The 27,566-nt window shown below is 38.7% G+C and overlaps 1 protein-coding gene across 1 annotated transcript in view; it reads left to right on the top strand.

The window, feature by feature from the left end:
• The window catches only part of stum (mechanosensory transduction mediator stumble), a 393,699-nt gene that overhangs the window by 232,973 nt on the left and 133,160 nt on the right, over positions 1–27,566 (top strand). The window lies entirely within an intron of this gene.

Raw genomic sequence — 27,566 nt, 5'->3', positions numbered from 1 at the left:
ATTTATTAAAGGTTATGCTTATTGGTTTGGACAGATATATCTCTCAGGAATATCATTAGGAGTGGTAGCTTTAGAAATTGAAACAGATTTTAATAATTCTTGGACTTTATTGCAATTAGTTGAGATTTGAAAGAGCGTGTAGGGAATAATGGACCTGACTTCCGGTAATGTGGAGTTACTGTTAAAGTACGAGTTAAAAAGCGAAGGACGCTCCTCCTTTGTAGCAGACTTCCCGTTCCAGGAGACTTGGAGGGAAATACGGTCTTGTTTTCGACGGGAGATAATTAGCGTCCAGAATGTTTTGGGGGGTTTTTAGCAGCACTTTCTGTTACACTTTGAATGTAATTATTATAGTCTCTTTGAATTGAGTTTTTGCTATGCTTCCTTAAGTAAGTGAAACTGTTCTGTGTGTGAACGTTCGTCATTTGTTTCCACGGGAAACATGCATTCTTTTTGTTCTTCAGCGTAAGTTTCGTCTCTTCACTATACCACACTGGGAATCGGGATGTTTCTGTTTTCCTTAGGGCCGTGATCTTTAATTACAGCCTGAACACAGTCAACTAGGAACTCCACTGTAATTTTAATAATTTTTTGAACGTCACAATTGAGGAAGAGACATGAATTTCAGGTGGCAACTTGTTCCAAAGGCCTGCTGAGGTAACAGTAAAAGAATTTGCAAACAGGTTGTATTTGTGGAGTGGAATGGAGAGCAGAGACCTTTCGCGCGATCTGGTGTTGCGGCTGTGAAAGTCGGAAAGATGTTGAAATCGGTTATAGAGATATTGCGGGGTCTTCTATTTGGAGGATTTTGTACAGTAAAATTAACTTATAAAAATTACGTTTGTCGTTTAATTTAAGTCACTCGATCTTCGCAAAGTGTCAAGTGCTCTGAATATTTTAGATCGAAAACTAAACGAATGCGTATTTAAGTTAGAAAGTAGAAGGTATTTTACATATTGTTCGTTTATTTTAACTTTTTGATTTACTTTTGTTTTCTATTGTGTCCCACCCGTGACACCAAAAAACAATTAATTTCTCCTTTAACTGTTACACTTCCCCCTTAACTCCACCTGAACATTCAAAGGTCAGTTACCTTCTCTCTTTGTCTTATAATGATTTATTTTTCATCATTTGACAATTCACAGAAATTAAAATAAACCTTAAGTGAAGAGGCAGTGTTTCGTCTGTCCCACCCGTGACACAAAATTCTTCACTTACAGCAACAAATCTGGGAAAGTATTTTAAGGGTAGTTATGTTTAATTAAAGTTAATCGAAAAATGCTGAATATTAGAGACAATGCTGCTCCATCAGCAGCAATTTCAATTCGACATGCAGGTTGAAAATTACCATATTTAAGAAACAAAAACATGTTATCATGCAAAAAATATATTTACAAAATACAAAATATTAGCTTTGCCTTCAACATACATTTACGAAACACTACTTGAAGCAAAAAAACATTAGCACAATAACTTCAACAGAATACAAATGCAACATCAGAATTAAACATCGGACAAAATCTTATAGCCTGGTCCAAGAAGGGCCAAAACAAGGCTCCTCACGTCAAATTTCTGGCGCCGGTAACAAATATAACAGCGAGATCTCTACACTGCGATAGACTGTAATATATGTAAAGGTAATGCCCGTGCATAACCGCTTTTCGATTCCTTTTCGCGGGCTTTTACTTGAACCGTCCTGCTCAACACCTTTCTAGCTGACAAGGGCTCTAATGTACTTCGAAAATTCTTTCATTGGTGCAAATAATATGCAATCTATCCACATATGTAAGCAGATGTCTGCCATACTAACAAAGCCTCTTACTCGCAGAGAACGTTCATCTCGATTTCCACTCCACTGAATTCAGGAATAAAAGAAAGTCTTGAAAAAGGATGAAAAACTGATTCCGTTTCCATATTGAAAGGACATAAAAATTGCGTAAACAGGGTTTCTCCAACCCACACTAGGCTGGTTTCTTCCATTCTGTTTACTCTCGGTCCTTCCTTTCGAAGTCGTCTGACTTTATTTCTTTGCTTGTATTGACTGGGGAGTCTCCACTATTCAAATTCCAACAATACCTCTTCCCTCTGCATGAAGTTCCGGCACTCTTTGCTTAGACCCTCCAACTCGTCACGTCGTCGTAGAAGCTTCCCTTTGTCGCGATTGTTGATTAAGTTATCTTGGAGTGGCATTGTTGAGGTATATTCTTCTTCGAAGTGAGTTTCTAAATCAAAATTTATGGTTGAAAGCCCAGGGATCTCTTCATTCTCGGCGTAATTGTTGCTGATTTCTTTATATTGTTAGTGTGGGTTGTACGCGAAAAATACTGCTTCCAGATAGATGGAAGTGACTTGCACATGTGTAGATTTACATAAAATGAAATGATTTCAGAAGTAGACTTCATCCGAATTCGGATGCAGAATTATATATAAATATGGCCAAATTGAAAAAGCCACACGAAATTGAAACCACTATTCGTATATCTCTATCATTGCCGTTTTAAGAAAACAAAAACGTATCATTTGCTAAAGATAAAATGATGAATCCGAAAATTTCCATTTCGGGTCTGTCCAGTTTAGCCGAGAACTTAAAATGGTCGATTTTCGTTCTCACCACCGAAGTCCCTGGGTTCGAGTCTCGACCTGGTCATGGGCTATTGTGAGTGTCCCATCATAAGGTGTAGTTACCGTTTAATCATGACTCATCTTCATAGTCACGATAAGCTAAAAGTGGCAGAAAAGCGACGCTAATTAACAAAATACAAATACAACATCGTGAAAAATGGCGGTCAATAAAAAACCTCTAAATCATATCGGATTTTAAAATGTAGAGAGTCCTAATTTGCAGAGCGTAAAATTTCGTATGAGTTAGTCTGTTTACATTTTTTCCTCAAGTTTTGCGTTGAAAAAATACTTGTAAACATATTGATCAATTTTTAACGATATGCTGTTATAGTTGCATTCCAAGAAATAATTACGTGTACATTTTGACAAGTAAAAGTGGAAATTTTCACGAATTTTGTCCATGGAGATCATACCCATCATATTTAAACATCTCGGTTAAGACCTATCTGACTCAAAATTATGGAGAACAGTTGTAGAGCGTAAAGATTTCAAACAGATAGTATATTCGTCTAATTACAAATTGGAATTCTTTCAACGATACTGCATATTTTCCCAATATTGCACGTGAATTTCCTTGTAAACTTAATGCAAATTGTTAACGGAATGTGTATTCTAAGTAGCTATTTTTTATGAATTATATCATTATCCCTGTCATTTCAAGCCTTGCATACTGAAGACGCCATTTCAAAATGAAATGTCATAGAAAATGTCCACACATTTGGTTTACGAAGAAAAGGTTCTTCTCGCGTTTCAAAGATATTTTTAGCGTATTCAAGACAACTATAAACAAAGACAGAATGAGAAACATATTTTCTTTGTCTTTCTTTACTACACCTAACTACAGTTTCGCGTGTGGCTCACCGTAAGTGAGGAAACTACCATGTAACAATTTCCAACTATAAATTGATCTAGCCTTGAAGAACAAGCTCAGGTATGACTATCCCAAATAATTTGTGCAGCAGGAACACCATTATTAAGAAAAATGTACAGAGTAGACATATTTTCTAGTCCTTACACTCCGTTCCTAAACGTCATACAGCGGTTCTTCCATCCTCTAATTCAATATTTGCAGACACTGTGAATATTTCCGTAAAGTTACACTCCTCTTCTTGTGCAGTCGGAAAATATGGGTTTGAATAATAAAAGGAGGCCAAAACAAGACAAATGTAGATTTTCTCTTGTAAACACATTCCTATTGTTTAAGTTTTCTGGAACTACCAAGAATGACATGCTTGCGAAGCAACCTTGTATGAAATTTGCTTTAAAAATGTTACAGGAAAAGATAAAGTTGGTTCAGTGCTAGATATTTTTGTCTCTCAATCCATATTTTAAAATCCGATGAAGATTAGATCAAAAATTCTGGCTCACAACTTGAACTCTCATTGTCTTAACATTATCACTGGATATTATAATTTTGTTTCCAAACTTACTGCAACAAGGGAATACTGAAGGTGTGAACCAGTGACGTATGCTGAGTTTAAGATGTGCGCTATTTCACTATACTGTAGTGTTGAAATTGTAAAGAAGTGTGCACGAGTTGTTTTGGGATTAAAAATTGAAAACATAAATTATTATTATTATTATTATTATCCCATACTCATAAAGATGATAACGTCAATCAAACGAAGGAATGAAGTATAGCTATGTTTAATAGAATGAGTTAATAAGCAGGCAATGTAAAAATGGATTAATGATATGAAATTGTCTACATAGCAAAAGTAATACGAAATACGAACATTTCCATGGTAGTATTTAAAGCTATATTTTAACTAGCTGTGCTTTTACAATAATTTTAATAGTTCCACTTTCTCAAAGGAAATTGACATTTTAAATCATGGTTAATTTTGTGTGCATATTTGAAGAAATATCAGTGCTGATATTTTTTTTATAAATTGAACCTAAAATAAGAGCTCATATAGTATTTCTTGTTCTCACCTCCACTTAAAAATCTCTGGGCTTCACAGATAGTCTAGCTAGATTAGAATATACGCTCCTGGTGTGAACCTAATGATCTTAAGCACTCGCTTCCACGTAGTATACCCTGGTATCTGCAGGTTGCAGGCGAACGAGGGTCTGGCGCCTCGACCCACGGTTAGTATAATCCTCTGTAGGTCGTGCTGTCATGTTTTTGTCCTTAAATGTGCTGAGTGCCCCTTTACAGCCTCAGCTTTTATTTAGAGCGTGCAGACTTTATACTCGGGGACAGTATAGTTTTAGTACCCTTTAAGGAACCTTTCACTGTCTTAGTTTTGAATATTGAGTGATTTTGTATTTTTGTTAGGGATCTGTTTTGGTTAAGGAGCTCATCTCCGTATTGCGTGACGGGCAAAAATATCCTATGTGCTTCTCATAATATAAAAACATCAACAGATCTGGGCATGGACATTATTTGTAAGCGTCCCTTAATCAATTTAATCACATCATCACTCATTCTCATCGTCGCGATTTTCCAAAAGTGCCAGAAAAGCGACACTAAATAACCAAAATACAACGAGTGTCTATTTATCTGTCGCTTTTTTGTCTGTTGAATCACTATGATGGAGTCCTTGGCTCATGTGCGCAAGTCATGCTGAGGTTTGAAGCACGACTGAACCTAACTTATTTCTGCAGTGCTGAAACTAGTCATAGGTTCGATCCCACCAATGCTTGAGGACGAAAGTTATTTTCCAGTCTTACGGAGGGCGCTCTATATGCTGGCAAGGGAAGTGGGGAGCGGGGAAAAGACCAATACAGCGCAATAAGAAATGCAACAGCCTGTAGAACGAGGTGCACGTAGTACTTCTTCCCGCCACGTCGTAACTCTCGGCGCTACCGCTGTTGTCTGGTTGGTCTGCTGCGTATTCCCCGCTCCCCACTTCCCTTGCCAGAATATAGAGCGCCCGCAGTAAGAGTAGAACATTTCTATAGGAAAGAAGTACTCTCTCGAAACGTACAGAGTATTACAACAGAAAAAATAAACAATATGACAGGTTGTTAAGATTACATACTAATGAAGAGATACTGGCAATAACATTCATGCAACACTCGAATTTACACATTACGAAGTTAGTAAGAACATAAGAACACAAGCACAAAGTTGAAACTCGGGACTCGAACTAACAACCGTCGGCAATGGAAACGAAACGAATTCGGTGATAATGAACAAACAAAGTAGATAATGGCCGTAACTACCAAACTTCAGGTGCAGCAAGAGATATAGACTCTTCAGCTTTAAGTACACAGCGGACATTACCAACAATGTTTACTTAAGCATCTTGCATGAAACTTCCCTTCCCAGCATGCAACGCACTCTACCTTCACCTCCATCCTCTCAGGTTACAAGGTTACCATTTTTGTAGCGGGGAGCTGAGGGTTTTTCAGCCCAGATATAAATTATTCCCTGATCTCCAGCGTGTTGACTCTTGGAGGCCCTGCAGAAATGGAAGAGGGAACAAGGGGGGACTTATCTCCCTCTCCTAAATCACGATATTCTGCAAAATTAGGCACTAATTCTATTAAGGGAATGACTGCTGCAAGACTTCTGCACAACCAAGAATGTATGATTCCCAGAACTCATGTAATTTGTTAAGTAAGCCTGGAGATTTCTCTGGCGAGAGAGAGAGAGAGATTGCTGGAATATTGATTGCATATTTCCAGGAAGAAGCGTTCTCGTTCACCTGGAGAAGCGCTGGAATTTGCATTCCCTTTTTATGCCAGTTGAAGTTGAAGTTTCAATGCTAGGATTGCGAACGTTGGATTTCTAGCAAAAATGTATTGATTACTAACTCAAAAGCCCACCCCATCTCATCTAATCACAATTAATCCTCATGCCAGTGATTGGATAAAAGCTATGTATAATAAAGTAAATACAAAAAAAATACCGTACTAAACTGGATATTCAAAATTAATAAAATATTATTTTAAATATACAAACACATGCAAATTGTATCATTTCACACGTCAGCAAACTGTTCTAATGAGATACAAATAATAGGTGAAAAGTTGTAGAACATTGTAAAATGATTGTGGTGCCTATGCAGCAGACACACATTAAATATTGCACTAAAGTGAATAATGAATACAAAAACAACGATCAGAAATAATGTTGCTTAATAAAGGACTGGCCATTTTTAAATTTGGAAATATTAACTTCTCCTTCTACAAAACGATAAAAAAAACTTATCTTGAAGAGCAGTAATCTCCCTTCACCAAATTTGTAAGGATCATTGCCAGCCTTAAGTTTCTTGTTTTGAAGTCGTAAAAAGAATGTATTATTCTAGTTGATTTAAAATATTAAGTTGTACTTCCAGTCTTGCCGATAAGTCAGGAAGCTAGATGTTCAAATAAATGAGTGATATTCTAAAATATTCCAGACAACGCGAAAGTACACGTAAACAAATATGAGAGAAATTCATTTGCCAATTTAAAAGAATTTAAGAAACAAAAACAAGCCATTTGAATGTTAATATTGCAAAAAAATGTTTACAAAATACAAAATTGTAACTTTACATTCTTTAAACATTTACGACACACCACTTTACACCAAAAATGTTATCACAATAAGCTCAACAGAATACAAATGACAACATCCGAAATAAAGACCTATAAAAAGCCAGATGGCCAGACTGGGTTCCCCACACAAAATTTCTCGCCCCAGTAACAATTTGAAGAATAAAAATTTCAATTTCAAACAATAGGTTTTTGCTTTCAAGCTACTTGTAGCACTTTTGTGTATGTGACGCACTCTGAACACTAAAACAACAAAAAAAAAAACTTATCAAGTAAATTGTAATATACAGGGTGATCTTCATAAAACCGGTTTGTATACGAATACGCGTACTGTATCTAGATGAGAAGTAACTATATAGGACAGGGCAACAATTGTAGGAATTGCCCTCCACCGAAATCCAGACATTCTATGGAGTAATCGTGAATAGCAAAATTAAACTCCATGATCAACAGCCCACTCAGGGCCAATGTCTGCCAGAGCGGCTTTTTCATTGTGTGACGCGTGGTCAGCGCATCGAGTGCCATCGCTGCTGTTCTCTGGCTTTCAAGACCGGAGTTCGCTACTTCTTCTTTTTAGATAACTCCCCAATTGTCCTCACGACGTTGGATGGGACAAAGCTAATATTTTGTAGCTCCCACCGAGAATCGAACCCGGGTTCGCTCGTACCAAAAGCGAGGGTGCTAACCATTTTGCTAAGCGGGAGCGCTTATTAGAAATTCAATTCAATTTTTAAAAACAATAGTTGATGTGTACTCATGAAATTAAACTCAGCATCGAAACTCAAGTTGTATAGTATGTGTGTATTGGACTGTCCTGAAAATTGTTAAGTGCGTAATGTCGATCTCGTCACGGTTCGAGCTTTGGCTTGGATATCGGTGCTCCTTTATGAGTATTCCTTCATCAATTTTAACTATTCATCACTCATCCTCATGGTCGCGATTAGCCAAAAGTGGCAAGAAAGCGACGCTAAATAAGAAGAATTCAAAATACGTATGTCAGTCGCTATTTATAGAGTTGATGGATTCTCATTATCCGCCTCCTGGAGAAGCACCGAATATATAAACTTGCGAAATTCCAGGAACACAATATTGAAATACAGGCCGCGATGTCCCCTCTCTCGACCGCAGCTTGCGACAGATGAGCTTTCGGTTCATCAAAGGAAGAATCAGTCGGCATTCAACAGTAGAGAGGACATTCGACAATAGTTTTCCTCTCCGAGGAAACCTTGGGAGGGTAAAAAGAGAGAATCTCCGGCACCAATTACATCTGCCAACCAAAGGTTTCCCCCTTCACAACGGAAACCTAATAATTCAATTCAACCGCTGACTATTGTGCCGACTGAAATTCCGCTGCTTCCAGCGCATTGTTACGTGGTTACCATGGTACCTGGTATCAGAGAACAAAAGAGTTATGAACTGAGAGGAACTCGACGTGCAAATCCAATGTAGAAAGAAGCCATAAAAAAATGTGAATCAGATCTCAAAGGGAATGGAAAGAGTGTTATGGAGACTGAGGTGTATGCATTGGCAATTGGCCTTTCGATCCTTGTAATTGCCGGAATAATGGTCATATGCGAGGAAGCTGGAGGATATATGAAAGATGAAGACAGAAGCGGTGTTGATGAGATTAAGGTTTACGTTCGGGTTGTTGGCAAACCATCCTCCATGTGTTACCTCAAAATTGAGCTCTTGCCTTTGGAGTGGATGGTCCTGGGATCGATGCTCAGTAGCAGCTCCAAACTATAGGTGCTTACGGGAAATGTCTCGTAGTCTGCACCTGTAATCTACACGTAGTTCACATGGATTTTTAGTTTACAGAAAATCTATATGCAATGTTTTTTTTAAAAAGAAATGTGTGATTTTGGACAATGGCAGTTCGGGTTCAGCTCAAAGCAATCTTATTTAATACAAAAAATTGTCGAAATAAAAGAAAAAGTAAAAATCCATTGCATTCATAGTTGTCTGTGAGTGACTTTGATACTGAACAGAAACATGAACCTCTTGGCTAGGGTGCAAGCCCAACCCTTTCCGGAACAGTAAATCCTTACGTGTTGGCAACCCGCAGAACTATAGTACGAAGCAAGTTGCATAACGTCTAGGATGAGTGATTCGCCAAATTTTCTGGACTCACGATAATAATTATACAGAGTAAAATTTCCTTCGAAGCAGGGAAACGTCATTACAAGTTTTAAAAAAATCTGAAACCAAAGTAAATGCATACTAAACGTTTTATTATACTCCAGGTGGAGTTCGTTGCATACTATGCAGAGCATACATAATTCAGTAGTTGGTGTAGCTGAAGTACTATACATGGCAGTAATATGGCACAGATTTCACGCAAATATTGAGTCGTACATAGTTGAAAGGAAACGAGACTGGAAATATTCGAAATATGGCTCTTTTAATGTTGAAGACGCCCACATAACAAGAGAAGCGTTTGGAAATCGATCTTCCAAAGAAGATGTAGCATTCTAGGCAATAATTGAGGCATGAAGGTATGATTGAATAATTAAAGGGGAAATGGAAAAAAAGGAAGAACAACATTGGCAGAGCCCACGATGGAGTATATCAAAGAAATCTTTAGAGGTGTGTATTGCAACATCTACAGAGAAATTAAGACATTCGCAAGACATATACAAATGGAGAAATGCAATAAAGTAAGCCTACCTCTTGAGAAGGCACGGCAACAGTGAAACAAGGAAGACTGAAGAATAGTATGAAGTGAGCATGGAAATAGCGGTGGTGGGTCTGGAATAGAATGAAAAAAAAATACCTTGAGTGCCTAAGAAGAAAACTACATGGAGGTTGTATGGGCCCGTGTCATAAAGACACATAGAGTGTGGGCAAGTAGGGTCCCTCACATTCTACATCTTGGCCATACAGGAGGTGATATGATCAGCACCACTCTCCAGCCCCGTTCATTCCATCCTATACTAGAAAACCTCTTGGAATAGCCGTGGTGATGCACTAAGTAGAATGTCTGACTGCAATGAGGGAAAACTGGGATCGATTCCATAGATGGATCGCTCTGAGTTTACCCAGCTTCAAATCAACGGGTCCAGTATCTATCTTAGTGTCCAGTAGTCAAGTTCCAAATTTCTAGCTATTGTGGTTTCTCTAGTGTAGGCTGCTAAAAAGTAACTTCAGTTCAGTCACTACCAGAAGTTCTGTATCTCAAGTAGACTTTTACTGCAAACAAACTACAGCAACAAACTTCAGAAAGCTTGTTAAATGAGTTAAGTAGGTCTGGGAGCAACTTTATCACCACTCAAGAGAAAGTTCGCAGTCGCTACGTACAACTTCACATCCAATTCGTTCTCCGAAGACGACCGTCTGTACGTCTGTAAAACCAAACACGACGGGACGGAACAGATGAATGAGATGTGCTTACAGTGAGGCGGAGACAAAATAGTTGGTCACTGAGGAAACTCTACGTCACTCAACAATGAGGGACGGCGAACAAACACGTCATTGTTGATGTGCACTTCACGTCGACAGAGGAGCTTCATTTTATGAATTGGCGAGAGAGTGTAAGATTATTGTGGCCAGAATATCTCTGTAGGATGAGTTCCAACTTTTGACACACCGTCAAAACCATAACAATAAATCTTAAACTATGCAGTACTTGAAACTCCACGGATGCTACTTGCTACAAATTTAATATGATGGATGGATGATTTTTCTGCCACCTATTATAAATGATAGCTTAATCCGTAAGATGAGCATGGATGAGTAACACGATCATGAGTTATGAGAATTTTTCTCACGATCCCTATCCTTTCTTTCTTTCCAATTTCCTTCAGCCCATTAGTAGTTAGAAACGGGGCACGAGCGATCACCCCCCCCCCCCCAATATAACAATTTCATAGTGAGCTCTCTTAGTGTAATTTAACTGAAAATAATGATTTTAGCTGATTTTCCAAGTGTAAAAAACTGAAAATTTGTTTTACGCAAGAGCTTAAATTTCAATTTTATTGTATAAAAATTCTAAGATTTAGATAATTTCCCCTCTGACATCCATTTTTTAAAAATTTTACTTTTTTTTCAAATAACTAAAGCGAAATCTATTACTTTTTTAACTGTAAAAAATAATTGTCTCTCATGAGTCAATTTTAAAAATTTTTGCAAAATATCCGCAGTATACATTCGGTCCATTTATATCTGAACCGAAGATATCGTACTTGTATATTCTCATATCCTCCAGTTGTTAAAACTTTAAAACAGATTTTTGATCAAAGTAAACAGAGAAGAGGTTTGTTAATTACCAACAAATATATAGTTTTGTATACTAACATATAAAAAAACAAATATTTATTACAGTATATAGTATATTTTCATATTTTTTGTTTTTTAAATAACATATTTTTTAATTATTTTAATTAAAAATATGTCATCTTAAAAAAGTTTTTTGTATATATAAAACCAATCTCAAATTTTATATTTAAAACTAATTCCAAAACTTAATTATAAAAAAATGAATAATCAACTTTTTTTAGATCATATTATACGAACTGATATAAATAATGAAGCATTAGATATTCCCCATTTTCTAACTACTCCCATTCATTGTCTTCTTGATTTGCTTTACCCATCTCTCCTTTCTCTTCATTTCTTTCCTTTATAGTTCTATCTTCTAGTTTTAAATTTCTTATTCTTTTCGTGACTTTTCTTCCTTGCTTCGTTTTCCCCTTTTTCCCCTATCTTCCATCCTCTCTTCTATTTCCATTCAGTTATTTTCATCTTTTTTCCACCCTTGTCTTTTAATTTCCTATTCATATCTATTTTCTCTTTATCATTCAATTCAGTTCATTTGCTTTCCCGCTTTTTCTTTTCCCGTAGCTTTCTTTTTATTCTATTTCATTTCGTTTCTCCTCTGTTCTCGGTTTCTTTGTTTCGACTTTATTTTTGTTAGTTAGCGTTGCTTTTCCGCCACTCATGACTAATCGCAACGATGAGGACGAGTGATGATATGATAAAATTGATGAAGGGACACTCACAAAGAACACCCATGCCCAGGCCGGGATTCGAACCAGGACCACTGGCGACGTAGCGCGTTTGATAACCATTCTGCTACGGAGATCAATAGATTCATAGCAGGCCGTTCTGGTTCTTGCTTTTTTGTCCTTCAAAATAAGTTAACGTTTGGGACGTGCCGTGGATACGACACAAGATTCCTGTTTCGGTTCATTATTTCGAAATATTAAATCTCCGAAACTGGCACTCGAGATTTCATTACGTTGTTATTAGTCGGAGCAAAAACAACCATCGCTCGGGAAGAAGGAAAACAAAAGAGCCTCGAAATTTGATGGGAGGGGGAAGGAGCTTGCAACGTTATTCAATTATGAAAGTTTTCTACCAAGTCTTATGGAATTTTTTATATCTTCCGAGCGAGAGCGCGTAGAAACAATCGATTCGATTTTGTTTCCTCTTTGCGCTCGTCAATCCTCTTAAGTGCAAAAATATTCCCACCGTCTCTCGTCCGCGCTTCCGTAGTTTGGTTTATTAATTTCCACCCAGTGGGGAGAGTGGGTTTCATAATAGACTTACCCCTTCCCTCACTCGTGAACGCAAGCCAGAGCAATTGATGTTTCTCCCGGTACCAAAGCAAGTGCTTTGGAGGCGGAAAAATTGCTTTTGAGCTCATCTTAAATCTACAATTGTTGGAATGAATTAGCATCTGAGAAAACCTTGTTTTTGTGCCTTAAATCACCAATGGAGCATGAGGATTTGATGAGCTTTAGAGTGTATATAATCCCCACAAAAAAAATCAACAACTTATGCTTCTTGATAGCATATCTATAGGTACGTGCCGGTCTGAAATGAGGGATTTTATACATACCGGTGACTAGTTTAGTGATTGTTCCTCAAAGAATTAATGCATTACAGTGATAAGAATATAAGTGTAATTTTTTTGCCAGGTTGAAAAAATCGAATAAAGATTTTAATAATCTTGTAAATAGTCCGATCTTGTCTACCAACTGAGGATACGGATGTACCTACCTTGCTGTCCAACATATAAAAATTTAAAATTTCACTTGAATTTATGAAGTTTAAAAAACGTTATCGAAGAAAAACGTGATGTTCATAAACTTTTGCACGGCACTGTATATTGGGAGATTGCTTATGCTTATTGGGATATATCAGGGATGGCAATCCATCTTCTTGATAGAACACCACATTCAAAGTTGTTGTATTTGGCAATGTGCCTCCACCGAAGAGCCACACAAGCTACCACTATGCCATCCCAGGGGCGCACCTATCAAATACTAAGCCACATTATGCCAGGTAGTGGTGTTGATCACATGACCTTCACTGTGAGAATATGGCACGCTGCATTGCTAATTGACATATTCCCCATAAACTTACATAACAGAATATGAATATGTGCAAAATATGGCGAAAATCGCAACGAAATACTAACAACCATTCAAACGTTAAACTTCATGTAATTTCACGAGTAAGTATTTTTCAGAAACTTCTTGAGCAAATATTAATGTTCTTCGATTTTTTTGGAATTCTGAAAATGCAATGAATTTGACTGTAGCATAGCATGAAAACAAGAGCCAATATTCATCAAATGTTAAGCCGGACCCTGTGGCCGAGGGGTTGTCGACCTCCGTGGCGAAGTGGTTAGCAGAGCGCGCTACAACGCCAGGGGTTCTGGGTTCGAGTCCCGGGTAAGGCATGGGTATTTGTGTTCGTCCAGTTGATAAGAGACAAAGAAAGATGTAAGAATTTAAAAGTGTAAAAGTGAGAAAAAGAGAGAATGGTGGGGGATACCTCCGTGTAGGGGTATTTCCTTTTGACAAAAAAAAAAAGTGGTTAGTTAGCACATCGCGCTGCGACGCCAAGGGTCCCGGGTTCGAGTCCCGCTTGGGCTTGGTTGTTTGTGAATGTCCATTCATCAATTTCATCACTCATCCCCATCTTCGCAAATGAGCCAAGAGGCACAAAAACGCGAAGTAAAAGAAACTAAATCAGTCAATCAATAAATTAATCATCAAATGTTAATTTTCAAATTCACATTGCCAAAATCTATCAACAACAATTATTCTTCTATCTGTAAAAATGTTCATTGTAAAACAGTGTTGCATATGCCTGCAGATTATTCTTGGATTTTACGCTATACTAACGATACATTCAATAAATGCCGTATCAATCCCTAAGATTATATGTTTATTTTATAAAGTCAGTGCCCTCTCAGCTTGTCTAACCTCTATATCCCTAGGCCATGGAGCTCTTCCTCCATGCCGAATCGTGTTTTTAATTGCCACTATGCAAACCGCTGACTCCATAGGCAGAAGAAACTACCTGTTTCCTGAATGCTCAGGAGGTTTGCATGGCACAACACTGTGCATTGTGTACATGCTTCAGAGGCTGAGACAACTGAGAAAAACAAGTGAATGCCCTGGTCAACGTGAAGCATTCAGGGAGACTTTATAAAATAAACATATAATCTTAGGGATTGATACGATACACCAAAAACATTTTTCTGGACAAGACATCCATGTTCATTGTAAAGAACTAAATTAATTGCATTGCATATAAAAGTACTGCACAAAATTCTATTAAATTTTTACTGTCATCATATATTCAAACAGTTTGGAACTGCTTTGTTAGCCAAAATTAGTTACGAGAAAACCAACAAAGCATTCTCTTCAAATCAGACAAGAATTTATTTTCATTTCTACATTTAAAAAGACGTGCATTTAGTTACAGATAATATGTAAACAGCAATTCGAACGGACTCTTCGCTAGCTTTCAGAAAGGTAAGTAGCCTACATGTTAACTCGCCTAATACTTAGTGTTTTCAAGGCACTTCATTGTATGGCTTAGGACTTTTTCCTCTATTCGAATCAAATTTGGTTGAATGTTACCTTTGTGTTTGTGGTTTCCTCCAACATATTCGTGTTGTCTCTATGTCTGTCAAAACCTTCATTCCTGTAGCGTTCATCAAGTTATCAGAAATTAGTTCATTGAATGTCTCCATCAATAAATAGATGTCACCATCAATATTTTTGCTACGCATGGGGTGAAAAATCGTTGTTACTTACTCTCATTAAAACTTTAACTCTTTAAAATTACATAGGATTTTCAAATCAGTTCAAAAATTTTAACTTGTACTATTGTCTGAAATTAGTACAATATTTACAAATATTTACTTACTGGCAACCTTTTGCTTCGGTTAGAGACTTAGTGAAGTAAAATTAAAAGAATATATCTTTTAGTGGCACGATGAGAATTGAAATAAAGTGCTTAGTCCTTATTACAACGAAATTGATATGATGACGATCCTTTTAAAAAAAGATACTATAAGATTAAACTGTAACACCCGTGAAAGAAAAATATAAAAGAATATGGTAAACTAGGGTTATTATTCAGAAATAAGAACGTTATAATCATAAGAATTTCTTGATTAACTGTACAGGGTGTATCAGAAGTCCCCTACCACCCCTTGTAAAATCCGCAGTGATGTATTTTCATGGAATTTGATATGGGCGATACATAATAGGCCTAGGAGTATGTCACGCGGACGGCCGCCATCTTGGTTCCGCCATCTTGAATACAACCTTTCTATTTAAAATGATAGGTGGGTCATGTGATACATGACCATAGGCTAGAATTTTGTCAGGATGTCAAATCTGAAAACAGATTTCATGTAACTTCATTTGGTGAAAAGTTATTGGCAACTGAAAGTGATGTTCACCTGTTACAGAATGTGCTCCACATGTTGTCCGTGTTGGGAAATGCACGTGTCTGTTGACACCGAGCAAGGTATCTGGTGAAATTTCCTCAAAGGCAGCCATGATACGTTGTTCCAGATGACGAAGATCACGAATTTTCACACCATACTTCATAGCCTTAACGTGTCCCCAAAGGTAGAAGTCCATTGGCGTTAAGTCTGGTGATCGGGCAGGCCATTCAACGGACCTACGTCGACCAATCCATGCCCCAGGATTGACGCACCTGGACGCATGTATCACATGACCCACCTATCATTTTAAATAAAAAAGTTGAATTCAAGATGACGGAACCAAGATGGCGGTCGTGCTCGTGACATACTCCAAATGGTGTCCCCCTAGACCTATTATGTATCGCCCATATCAAATTCCATGAAAATACATCACTGCAGATTTTACAAGGGGTGGTAAGGGACTTCTGAGACACCCTGTAGAAAAGAATCCATTATTTATAAGTGTACAAGTGACACAGAACCATAAATTCTCCAAGTCATTAACATGTGCTCCATCTATTGTCACAAAGCTGAACTTTGACTGCATGTAGTATTGTGATCTAGTTGGGTTGTTTCCTTATGGAGTTAATATGAATGGTAGTGATTGCTGCTACAACTTTTTCAAGCTGGTAGCTTTGGGGTAGTAAATAATCTGTGGTGGTTAGGTAGGCTTGTTGGGTTTGGTTCTCTTAGAAGAAGACGACGAGGAAAAGTGGTTGTAGCAGCAATACCCACAAACCTCTTTCATTGTATTATAAATTTTAGAATACCGATATGATTCAAGAAGACAGTAGATTATGTTATATAACGGCTAAAGTTGTACTCGAGTCACTTTAAAAAAGGAACACGAGGATTTATTGAGTGTTTGATTGCAATTTAAGAGGTTTTTTGGCTAATATGAAGCATGCAAGGTCGATAGTTTGACCACGTATCTCCCACCCGCGTTGGTGTTTGTTCTTGTCAAGCCGAGGAGAGTGAAGATTTATCAAACGCAATGCGGCAAGCTGTCTAATTGTCTCTTTAATTTATGTTCCCTCTTTAATTGTGAGCTTAGAAGCAAAAAGAAAATGAAGAAGCTGCTCGGAAAGAAATTACCTCAACTAAGGAGGCCTTAGGGGAGGGAAGGATGAGAAGAAAATGATGAGTTTTAAATCACGATTCCGCTCTCCTGTCACAATTCGACGAAACCCTGGGATCAGCTCGTTCGTGAAACTGATAACAGATGGCAGCGCCTGCTCTAAACAGAAAAATGGGTGTAAAAATCGAGAGGACGCGAACAGTGAGAGATCTTGATTTGGTTGGCTTCCAACAACAGAAGGGCCAGATGAGAATGAGGGGGAGGGGGTGAGATAGGTTAGGTTCGGAGGGGGAGGACGTGCGCTGGGGGGTTGGGACGCGCCAGTCTTCTGTCGCCGATATTTTTCTCGCCAGAGCGCGCTGCTGGTGGCAGTTTTTCCAACTCTTTCTCTAACGATCATCAATCTAGTGTAAATGGCAGGGGATACAATAGAGTTCTCGTGGCCTGGGAAAGGGGGAGAGGGTCCGCAAAGGTCAGAACTGCCTCGCGTTCGCAAGGTAGCCAGCAACACGAATTAAAGGTGTGTTGTAGGACGCCCGTTTGGGAGGGGTTTGTACGTGATAGAGGAATCCAGACCTTGCAGCGAGATAAGCCAAGAGCCAAATCTCATTCCAGAGTCGGACCGCTTCATGTGATAGGTATTCGCTTGCCTTTGCCTGGATCTACTGGTCTTATTTTTCTCCCCTCTATTTATAGGGGGCTAGAGTCCTGTATTTTATGTCCACGTGCACAAGAAGGATAAAAAAGACGCGACGCAAGACAAAGAAGCGAAGGCACGATACAACCAGCTTGTTTGTTGTCAGTTTGGTGGACTTAGCGACAACACAACAAAACTCATTGTTTAGCCCAGAACAAAGCGCGCGTTGACTGATTACAGCGGACCCGCGTAAAAACTGCACTTTTAGATTAAATCAACAATGGGCATCGGTTTCCGTTCTGGACAGCGCTTTTCGGCATTGTCGTCGCCTTTGTTGAGGGAATGAAGCGAGGTGTCGTCATGGCTAGATGGTACTGTAGCCGATGCGTGGACAGTACCCAGGTGGGGATTGGACTGAGAAATCGTTATAAATCTAAGAAGGTAATTCATTGGATCGTTTCAAGACAGTCACTCTGCCAAAGTCAACACACATCTTTACCCCAAGGCTTAAGCTTTAAGGAGCAAATACTTTTGGAATAGCAAAGCGTTCCTCAGCCGGCCGACACTAGAATGTTCATTTGATTTAGTCATTAGTTAAATTGCTTAATAAACGCCATACAGACTAGGATATGGAATATGGTTTAAACCAATTCGATTTACGCAATCATGACGTATGATTGACATGAAGCAGACACCAATTCCTGTGATAGGGATGGAACCAATACGACAAAGCTTAAAATACCACTTTATGCTCAGAAAGGTTAATCGGGACTGGTGGAGGGTTTGTATGGAGTAACCTTTTCCGAAGACACCCGAATGTCAACTTCCCTTCCACGTAGTACACTCTGAACTTAATTTTTTGCAGACTAACGAGTCTCAGGCGCCTGTACACAGCCAGGATAATTCTCTGTGGGGTGTGTTGTAGTTTATGTGATTGCCCTTTCATCAATTTCGTCTTATCGCCTTTCATTCTCATCTTCACGATTAGCCGAAAGTGGCAGAAAAGGCGAAGTAAAGTAAAAACAAATCAATGAATCAATCCGGACTGGACATAGAGTTTGAAGTGAGATCCTAACTACAGTACAATGTATCTCCTTCAGGAGTCGAACCCGGGATCCTTGATTACAAAGCAACAACGTTAGCCACTACGCTGTCGGAGAGGCTCAATTTATCAAAACGAGATGAGACTTTACATGATCTCGTCTCGTGAATATCTGTTACGTTCTCTTTCTGTCTTGTCTCGATTTCTCTACTCGTCTCCCATTCCAAATCGACTCAGATGTCCAGTTTAATTACAATTACTGTAGAGAATCTATATGTAAATAATCAAGCAGAAACTTACACATCTAAATAAATGGAATTGTAAAATAATTGTGATTAGGCACAACTCTGATACACCATTTCTCACTTCACTTGCGTTAACAATATAGTATATCTTCTTGATCAAGGTTAATCAAAAATTAAAAGGCAGTATGTGAAGAATTCTTTACATTAGAGACAGCACCTGCACGATGATGTATGCATATGTTACATAAATTAATGTTTATTTAACATGTAACTAGAAATTATGTAATAACTGGCTTTAGCGTTGACCTTCTCGGGGTATGTTGTTTAACTAATACAAATTTCTGCTAAATTCTGTGTGCACAAGTGCCATCACAGATAAATGTATTGTATATTCATCTGTGGTGCCATCTTCCGGAGATTTCTTTTTGCATTTTATCCTACGCTGTAAGCAACTAACTTTACACCAGTCCATTGCTGGAAGTCTGCTACAAGGCTTTTATTTCGCTATCGGAGGTAAACGATTTGAGGGAACTGCTCTATACTGGGTATCCCTTATCGCACTTGTGACAGTCAGATTTACCGTCATTATTATTATTATCATTATTATTCATGTATGTAGCGGTAAAAAGACGTGTTGATTCAAAGTGTTGAGTGTTTTAATTTGTAAGATTACATATTTGATTTTTGCCAAGCCGACGGGAGGAACGAGACGTTCGCGTGTGTTAAGGGTGAGCACCTGAAGGGCCACGCTATGCGTCTAAAGCTTAGGAAATTCGACCGTATGACAAACATTTAAATATCTCGGTTTCCAACGGTCAGATTCATGTGAAACTTATACCAGCGCAGCGGCATGTGTGCAAGGACGGATGTGTGGAGTTTCGTCACGATCAAGCGACAATTACGGACGCCAGATCAAATCGGTTCTAATTGATCAGTTTGTGGACAGCGATTGCAATTGAGCTATGGGCGACAGCCAGGCGGAAGCTTAATCCGCACAAGTAAACTTCGGACACGGTCCGTCCTAGTTTGGAGACAATAGAGCGTGGTGGAATAACCTCTCCGGAAGCGTCACTCCAACGTGCGCCTAGCGTCCTTTTTCAAAATCCAAATAAAACGAAGGACATGGTTTTTCGTTACACAGTCTTACCGCGATCCTTGTAGCGAGAGCAGCTCCGGGCTACCTCTCTATATACAGTTTTGCCGCGATTCTTGGAACGAGGGCACCTTCGTGCTACCTTTCGTGTACAGTAGACTTTGTTGTGTTGTGCGAACACCAGTGTGTGTGATAGGCAGTAAGTCTACACGAGTGCGCCTACCTCAACCGCTGGGGGAAGTTGAAGCGAAACCGTGTTTCCGTGATTACCTTACGCCATTTATAATTTTTGAGAAACGAGGAACACCGGAAACTATGGCGGGCTAGAGGAAGATGAGAGATGAGGGCGTTACGTCGATTCGCCCGATGTCAGAAGAAACTACGCCGATGATGCCTATCCGCCGCCATGGAGAGAGAGAGAGAACGTCGAACGCCGCCCTATTGATACGCCGACGATGCCTACCATCCGCCACGTTGACGCCCCGACGACGCCTACCAGCCGCGACAGAGAGACGTAGAGAGAGATGTTGACGCCCCGACGACGCCGACGACGCCTACCATCCGCCACGTTGATGCCCCGACGACGCCGACGACGCCTACCAACCGCGACAGAGAGACGTAGAGAGAGATGTTGACGCCCCGACGACGCCGACGACGCCCGCTCAGATGCGACGTCCGAACCGCGCCATACCACGGAGATCCACCGATCCCGAGAGGAAGAGCAGCCGGGGAACTAGGTGTTTGAACCCTTTTTGCATCTTCATCGTCACGACCAAGGAAACCTTTCGCGTGGATACTATGTGTTTTCAATCGCCCGTAAAGACGCCAGGATGCACCCCGGAAGCTGAGAGATGGTAAAGTATTCATCTGTGTGAACCTTAACACGTGACGGCCCGATTGATTTAGAGAACGCCCTTGAAATTCGTCGACATTTTGAAAACGCCCACTCAACTCGAACTTCATACCAAACTCCCGTCGCGCTTGTCATTTGTAATCTATTCGTCTCAGGTCAATTTTTCTTATTCCTTGTGATATTTTTTTATGATCTTAAATTCATTGTCGTTTGTGCTCCTTTGTATTTGTTTAAAGTGCGTACTATTAGAGTAAAGCGCCGCCCGCTTAATTGCATATTCTACTTGAGGTTTGTTCATTTTTATGTGTCAGCGCTGTGTCGCTGCTAGCTATGTCCGGTCGCATATGTGATTATTTGTTAAAGTATTTGCCTGGTAATGTGAATTGCTCGTCGCGGCGAAGTGTTTAAGTCCCGCCTGCTAGAGAGTATATGTTTGCGCCACTCAACGGAGGTTATTTGTTATGTTTGGAACCACGTGAGGTCTTGTAAAAGGAAAACGTCCGCCCACGTGAATGTAATTGCCGTTGAGACGCCTTTGTTTATACTGGTCAAGTAATGTATGGTCACCGCGCCGACTAGTTTCTTTTTTAAAAACAAAAGGTGAACTTAAGTAAGGGCTGGCTAGGATTTAAGTAGCCCTGGAGCAAAATCACAAATGACCTGATTAGACAAAAAGTAAGATAAAATTAATTGAGAATGCAATAATTAGGGCTTGTCGTCATAAAACCTGTACATGTCATGTATAATTTCTTGTGTCGATGACCCGATGAGGATTGAATCTGAGAGAGAATGTGAGAGTGCAAGTGTGGGGACCTGTAATAATTCCATTTTTGTTGGTTATGAATAGAATATACTTTTTATTTTCATGTTAATTTTGGGCTATATCATTTTCGTATACATGTCGCTACCCGTGATTTTCAGGTATGCAGCTAGCCGCTTCCCGGCTACAGGTAAAGAGGTGGTAATTTGGAAGTACATATGTCTTTGTTTTTATTCGATATGGCTTATCACTATGCACTGTTGGTCACCGGTTCCTACACACGAACTTAACCTGGACCGTAACGCTATTTCGCTTGTCCGAGGGAGATTTTGCCGCCTCTATCTAGGTAGTGGTAGCATTTGTTTTCCCGGGCAAGGGAGGGCGTAGCAACTGGGTATCCCTTATCGCACTTCTGCAAACCCCGCCCTTCGGCGTATGACGTCACGAAATTAAAACGCTAAGAAACCTAACCTACTCACCTTTCCAATCAATATATAGGCATATCTTCCCGTTTCGCCTAATGGCCCAGAGGAGCATTAAATCCGATTTCTTACCTAAGTAAAGTTTTCCGACAAAATTGGAATTCCTGTTTCGCCTAATATTTTGAAGGGAGGAAATGTTCCCTCCGCTGGGGAATAGTTGTGACATAGTGGTCGAATGTAAAGATGTACGTCGTTAGTTACATTTGTTATTGTAAATGAGTGTGCTGTGTTCTGACACTGCTGTAATCTTTGGTGTACATTTTTTTTTAACATTTTTATTACATCCAATGCCACATTTAAGTCTGTTATCAAGGAAAATAAATGTAAATAAATATGTGTAATGAAAGGAATTCTTTTTCGAAGGAGAAATGCCACTCTCAGTTACTGGGTTGTTTAGTGTAATAAGCTACGAAGATCCCAGATTAGAAACTGGATAAGGCTATATCACAGGTTGTTTATTTTATCAGCTCACCATTAGAGATGCCCACAAAATTCGGATACCAGATATCCGGAATTCAAATTATCCGTTCCGAATGAAACGGATATTCCGGATATCCAGATATCTGTATAATTCTGATATCCGGATAATCTCAATATCCATATAATCCGAATATCCGGATAGTACAGATTTGATTAAAGATTTGTAGAAAATCTATGCTGTAAAATACGAACATGACTAACAAAATTATGTCGATAACCCGTAAAACGGATAAACAATAAAACTTTCAGGATAATGTAGACAATCGGATACCCGGACATTTCGGATAATCCGGTTATCAGATACCCGGACAAATCGGATAATCAAAATATCCGGACAATGGATATCTCCGATATGCGTATAATCCGGACAATTCAGATATCCGGATAACCCTGACAACTGAGATATCCGTATATCCGGATATGAGAATATCCGATATCTGGATAGAAAATTATCCAATATCCGGATAAAAATTTATCCGGATTTGGCCGTCCCTACTCACCATCCCTCCTTATCGTCACGACTAACTCAAGAGGTAAAAAAAATCTACGTAAAGTAACCTAAATAGAATGTGGAAGACATGAAAGAAGATATTTAGTCCAGAACATGTTGCCGAAGCAAGTGAAATTTCGCGATAATGAGAGTCAGAATATAAATTAAGTCTTTTGAAGTGGATGGGGTGGAGGAATGGTAGAGAAAACGGACTTTTTCTATCGGCGAATTTCCAACCAGAGTTAGCATTCCAGGGTGGTTACTCCGATCCAAACTTCTGGTTTGAATTTAAGTTGAAGTGAGTCCAAGTCCACTTAAAAATAACTTCATTTGTTTCAGAAAGATGATGTGATGAAAGATGCAATTAGAGAAACAATAAAAATGAACATATCGTTACGTTTAAAGTGTATGGTTTGGATGCGGAGAACGCTTAATAGCAAATCAAGAGCTATCTTCACAAGATGACAAACTCTCTTAAATAAAAGCGAGCGTTAATATTTTAATTAAATTTCGGATGATACTGTAAATGCTTCTAACGCGTCATATACAGGGTGGGCCATATTGATGGGACACATTTCAAATGCATATGTGGAGCATGTAGGAAGCAACATTTATTACCAAATATATGGAAAACACTGCCAAAGGACGAGAGCTTTGTACTGTGTTCAGTGTTTGAAGATTACATCCCTGAGATGGACACCACCTTGACGAGTACATGCTTTGACTCTAACAGTCATGTTCAGCATAGTTTTGCGCAGGGTTTCGGCTGGGATGGCCGTTATCTCCCTTCAGATTTTGTCCTTCAGTTCATTGATGGTAGTGGGCCTTGTGGTATACACCTTGTCCTTTAGGTAACCCCACAGGAAGTAGTCCGGTGGAGTTAGTTCCGGGGATCTGGATGGCCAATGAACATCACCAAATCTCGAGATGAGCTGTCCCTGGAAGTGTCGCCGAAGGGTTGTCATTGACACTACTGCTGTATGACTAGTAGCACCATCCTGTTGCAGCCACATGTCCCTTAAGCCAAGCCGTCTCATTTCGAGTATGAAGAATGTTTCCTTAGGCACTTAAGCTGCTGTCTATCACGGCACTTCACATCCATGTTTTCACGCTACAATTTTAAAATTTGAATTATGTGAAGCCTTTCCAGAAATCTCAGGGAGGGAAGTGCCCTTTATGGGGGGGCTAAAGGACAAGGTGAACACCACAAGGCCCACTACCATCAATGAACTGAAGGGCAAAATATGAAGGGAGATAGCAGCCATCCCAGCCGAAACCCTGCGCAAAACTATGCTGAACATGACTGTTAGAGCCAAAGCATGTTCTCGTCAAGGTGGTGTACATCTCAGGGATGTAATCTTCAAACACTGAACACAGTGCAAAACTCCCGTCCTTTGGCAGTGTTTTCTATATATTTGGTAATAAATGTTGCTTCCTACATGCTCCACATATGCATTTGAAATGTGTGCTTTCAATATGGCCCACCCTGTATATTGCTTCCAGGTAAGAATTCATTACACCCAGGAACATTCTAAGAGCTATACTGCTTACAGGTAAGATTTCAATTTCAGGGTTGAATCGCTTGCAAGTAACATTTAGCTCATAGGGAATATTGAAATAGGTACATGGCTCGTAGGTAACATTCCATTGGTAATTCCTAGTAGGCAACATTTTATTTTATTTGAACGTGTTTTTAAACTGCCGAGAACAGCTTTTCAGCCTTAGTACAAAAGATCGATTAACAAGTTACAAGGTACCCAAAATCACAGTATTGGACAAGAGAACATTTCAAAATATTTAGCAAACATAACCTAAACTACAAAAATTTTGAAAACGCATTAAAAATATACAATTGATACATTTCGAACTATAGAACTATAAAAGGGTTCTTAAATAATTATCCTTGTATATGAGTTGGAAATTGTATGAACAACTATTCAATATCTATCTCTCGGTATTCGAATTGTAACTGTTTACGAGCTACAGAAAATACTTGTTATTTTTGTAGTTCTTATCAAGAAATAATAATTCGCTATTTCCTCTCAAATTGTGTGATTTCACCTTAAGCTAGGGTAGAGCTCTCACATGTAAAATTACAACGGTTATATCGCTCGAATATTTTAAGGGGTACTTCGCTCCTAGGTAACATTGTAAGGTATAACGCTCACAGGTAAAGTTACAATGGGTGTATCGCTCGCATTACTCATAGGTAACATTCCAAGGATATATTTCTCACAGGTAAAATTGCAATGGTTTTTCGCTCGTAAGTAACATTCCAATAGGTATATCGCTTATAGGTAAAATACTAAAGAGAATATGGTTTATATGTATTATTTCAAAGTAATAACGCTCATAGATACCATTCCAACGATTTATCTCTCAAAGGTAACATTTCATAGGTACAGTCACCGGCAATAAAAAATGGACACCTACATCCTGAAACTCTTGCTTCCCTTCAAGGCGTTGCAGCAAAAAGTGGATTTTAATAGCAAATTTTCAATGATAACTTTTGCCACCGCCGTAGAGTTAGGCAACACACACAACGCCTTGCAGAAAAGCGAGTATTTCAGGATCTAGGTTGCAACGTCCCTCTAGTGCACTTCTTAAAATAAATTTATACCACGGCTACAGATATCTTAATCTCAGGGGGATAGGTTCTTTGTTTGAGAATTCCAAATAAGAAAGCGTTTTATAGCCAAGAGGATATAGTAAAATGCGGATCTATATTCTGAGAACTTGACAAAATACAGAGAAAATATATATATATATGTATAATCGAAAAAGCTTCTTCTTCTTTTATTATCAAAAAGGCTTCTTCTTCTTTTAATATGGAAAAACTTCTTCTTCTTCTTTTACTATGAAAACGGCTTCTTCTTCTTTTAAAAGGCTTCTTCTTCTTCTAAAAGGCATCTTCTTCTTTTAATATGGAAAAAGCTTCTTCTTTTTTTATTATGGAAACGGCTTCTTCTTTCTTTTAATATGGAAAAACTTCTTCTTCTTTTATTATGGAAACTGCTTTTTCTTCATTTAAAAGGCTTCTTCTTCTTCTAAAAGGCTTCTTCATCTTTTAATATGGAAAAAACGTCTTCTTCTTTTATTATGGAAACGGCTTCTTCTTCTTTTAATATGGAAAGGGCTCCTTCTTCTTTTATTATCAAAAGGCTTCTTCTTCTTTGATAATCGAAAAGGCTTCTTCTTCTTTTTCTTTCGTTTAATTTATTATCTTCCTTTAAAGCGTTATCTTATTTATGTGCTCGTTTTCCCCCCGCTTCTTTGTCAAACAATACAAGCTATACTTGTAGAAAGAGTAGGGTCGACTAAACTGACAATAGCGCCACCTCCTATTTGACGACCAAAGGGGAATAACCAGGATCGCTAATAACTAGCGCTGCCAATGGCCCAGTGCGACTAATAAAGAGCGCAACCGAAAAGTGCTTCGGGGCGTCTAATTTGACACAGCGCCACCGGGGACAAACAACCAAAACACTGACGATGTTCTCTTCGTCAGAGAAATTAAAAGAGATTGAGATACATTTCTGAATTCATTTGCTCGATTAATAACTTTCCTAAACGTTTCATATGCTGCTATATTCTTAATTCTTTCAAATTACTATATATAACATTTTATTCACTCCTTCTATAATTTTTATACTCTTCCTTTATATATTTTTTATTTACTATAATATATATAATCGCTCTTCTCCGCTCCTAGTTTGTACAATGAGCTCTGCTCTTCTTTATATGGCGTGCTGCCATCTATCGTCGATTCCGAGAAACCATTCCTCCTTGCAACCTTCACTGTGTCGTGTGAAACTGGCACGTGACAAGGTGTCCCACTTTTATTGCCGCTGACAGTACATTGCCCACAAGTAACATTACAAGGGATGCATCCCTCACGGGTAACATTCCTTGCTCACAGGTAAGATTCCAAAAAAATTATATTGGGTAACATTTTAAGGAGTGCATTGGTCAGAAGTTTACGAAAACCTGAACTGATGCAATTTAAGTGGCAATAACAGGGTGTCTACCACAATTACAAATCCAAAATTCTTGACTTTTTCATTACTTTTTCTTGACCTTCCTTTCCTTTTTTTGACCTTTTCCTCCATTTTTATTAACATTTATTTAATTGCCTCCTTCTTAGGTGTAGTTGGAAATCAAGAAAATATGTATTTTTATTGAATGATAAACTCCTACCACAAGGTCGGTTAAGATGCAAAGTGAAGCTATACTTTAACAAGTGAGCAAATCTTAACCACAAGTCAATACAATTGTAGATTTCCAAATATTCAGTTTTACCAAATCTCAGTACAGGTATATAACAATGTAAATTCACTATCCTGTAAAAACAAAGTAGCAAAAATTCTTGACCACAAGCATAACTCCTTGACTTTTTCATGACTTTCTTGACTGGTAGACAGACACCCTGTTTAATAAAACTGATTCTATCGCATGTAATTCATAAAACTTTCAACGTATATGCTTTACGACCACATGTTCTCCAAACAAGAGAACGATTGGCCTCTAAATCGAGATTCCAGATTTATGTTAAAGAAATTTGT

Source organism: Lepisma saccharinum, chromosome 25 (genome assembly GCF_977018435.1).
Source record: "Lepisma saccharinum chromosome 25, izLepSacc3.1, whole genome shotgun sequence".
In the NCBI taxonomy this organism is placed as follows: domain Eukaryota; kingdom Metazoa; phylum Arthropoda; class Insecta; order Zygentoma; family Lepismatidae; genus Lepisma; species Lepisma saccharinum.
The sequence above is the reverse complement of the archived record's forward strand: the minus strand, read 5'-3'. Positions and strand labels throughout refer to the sequence as shown.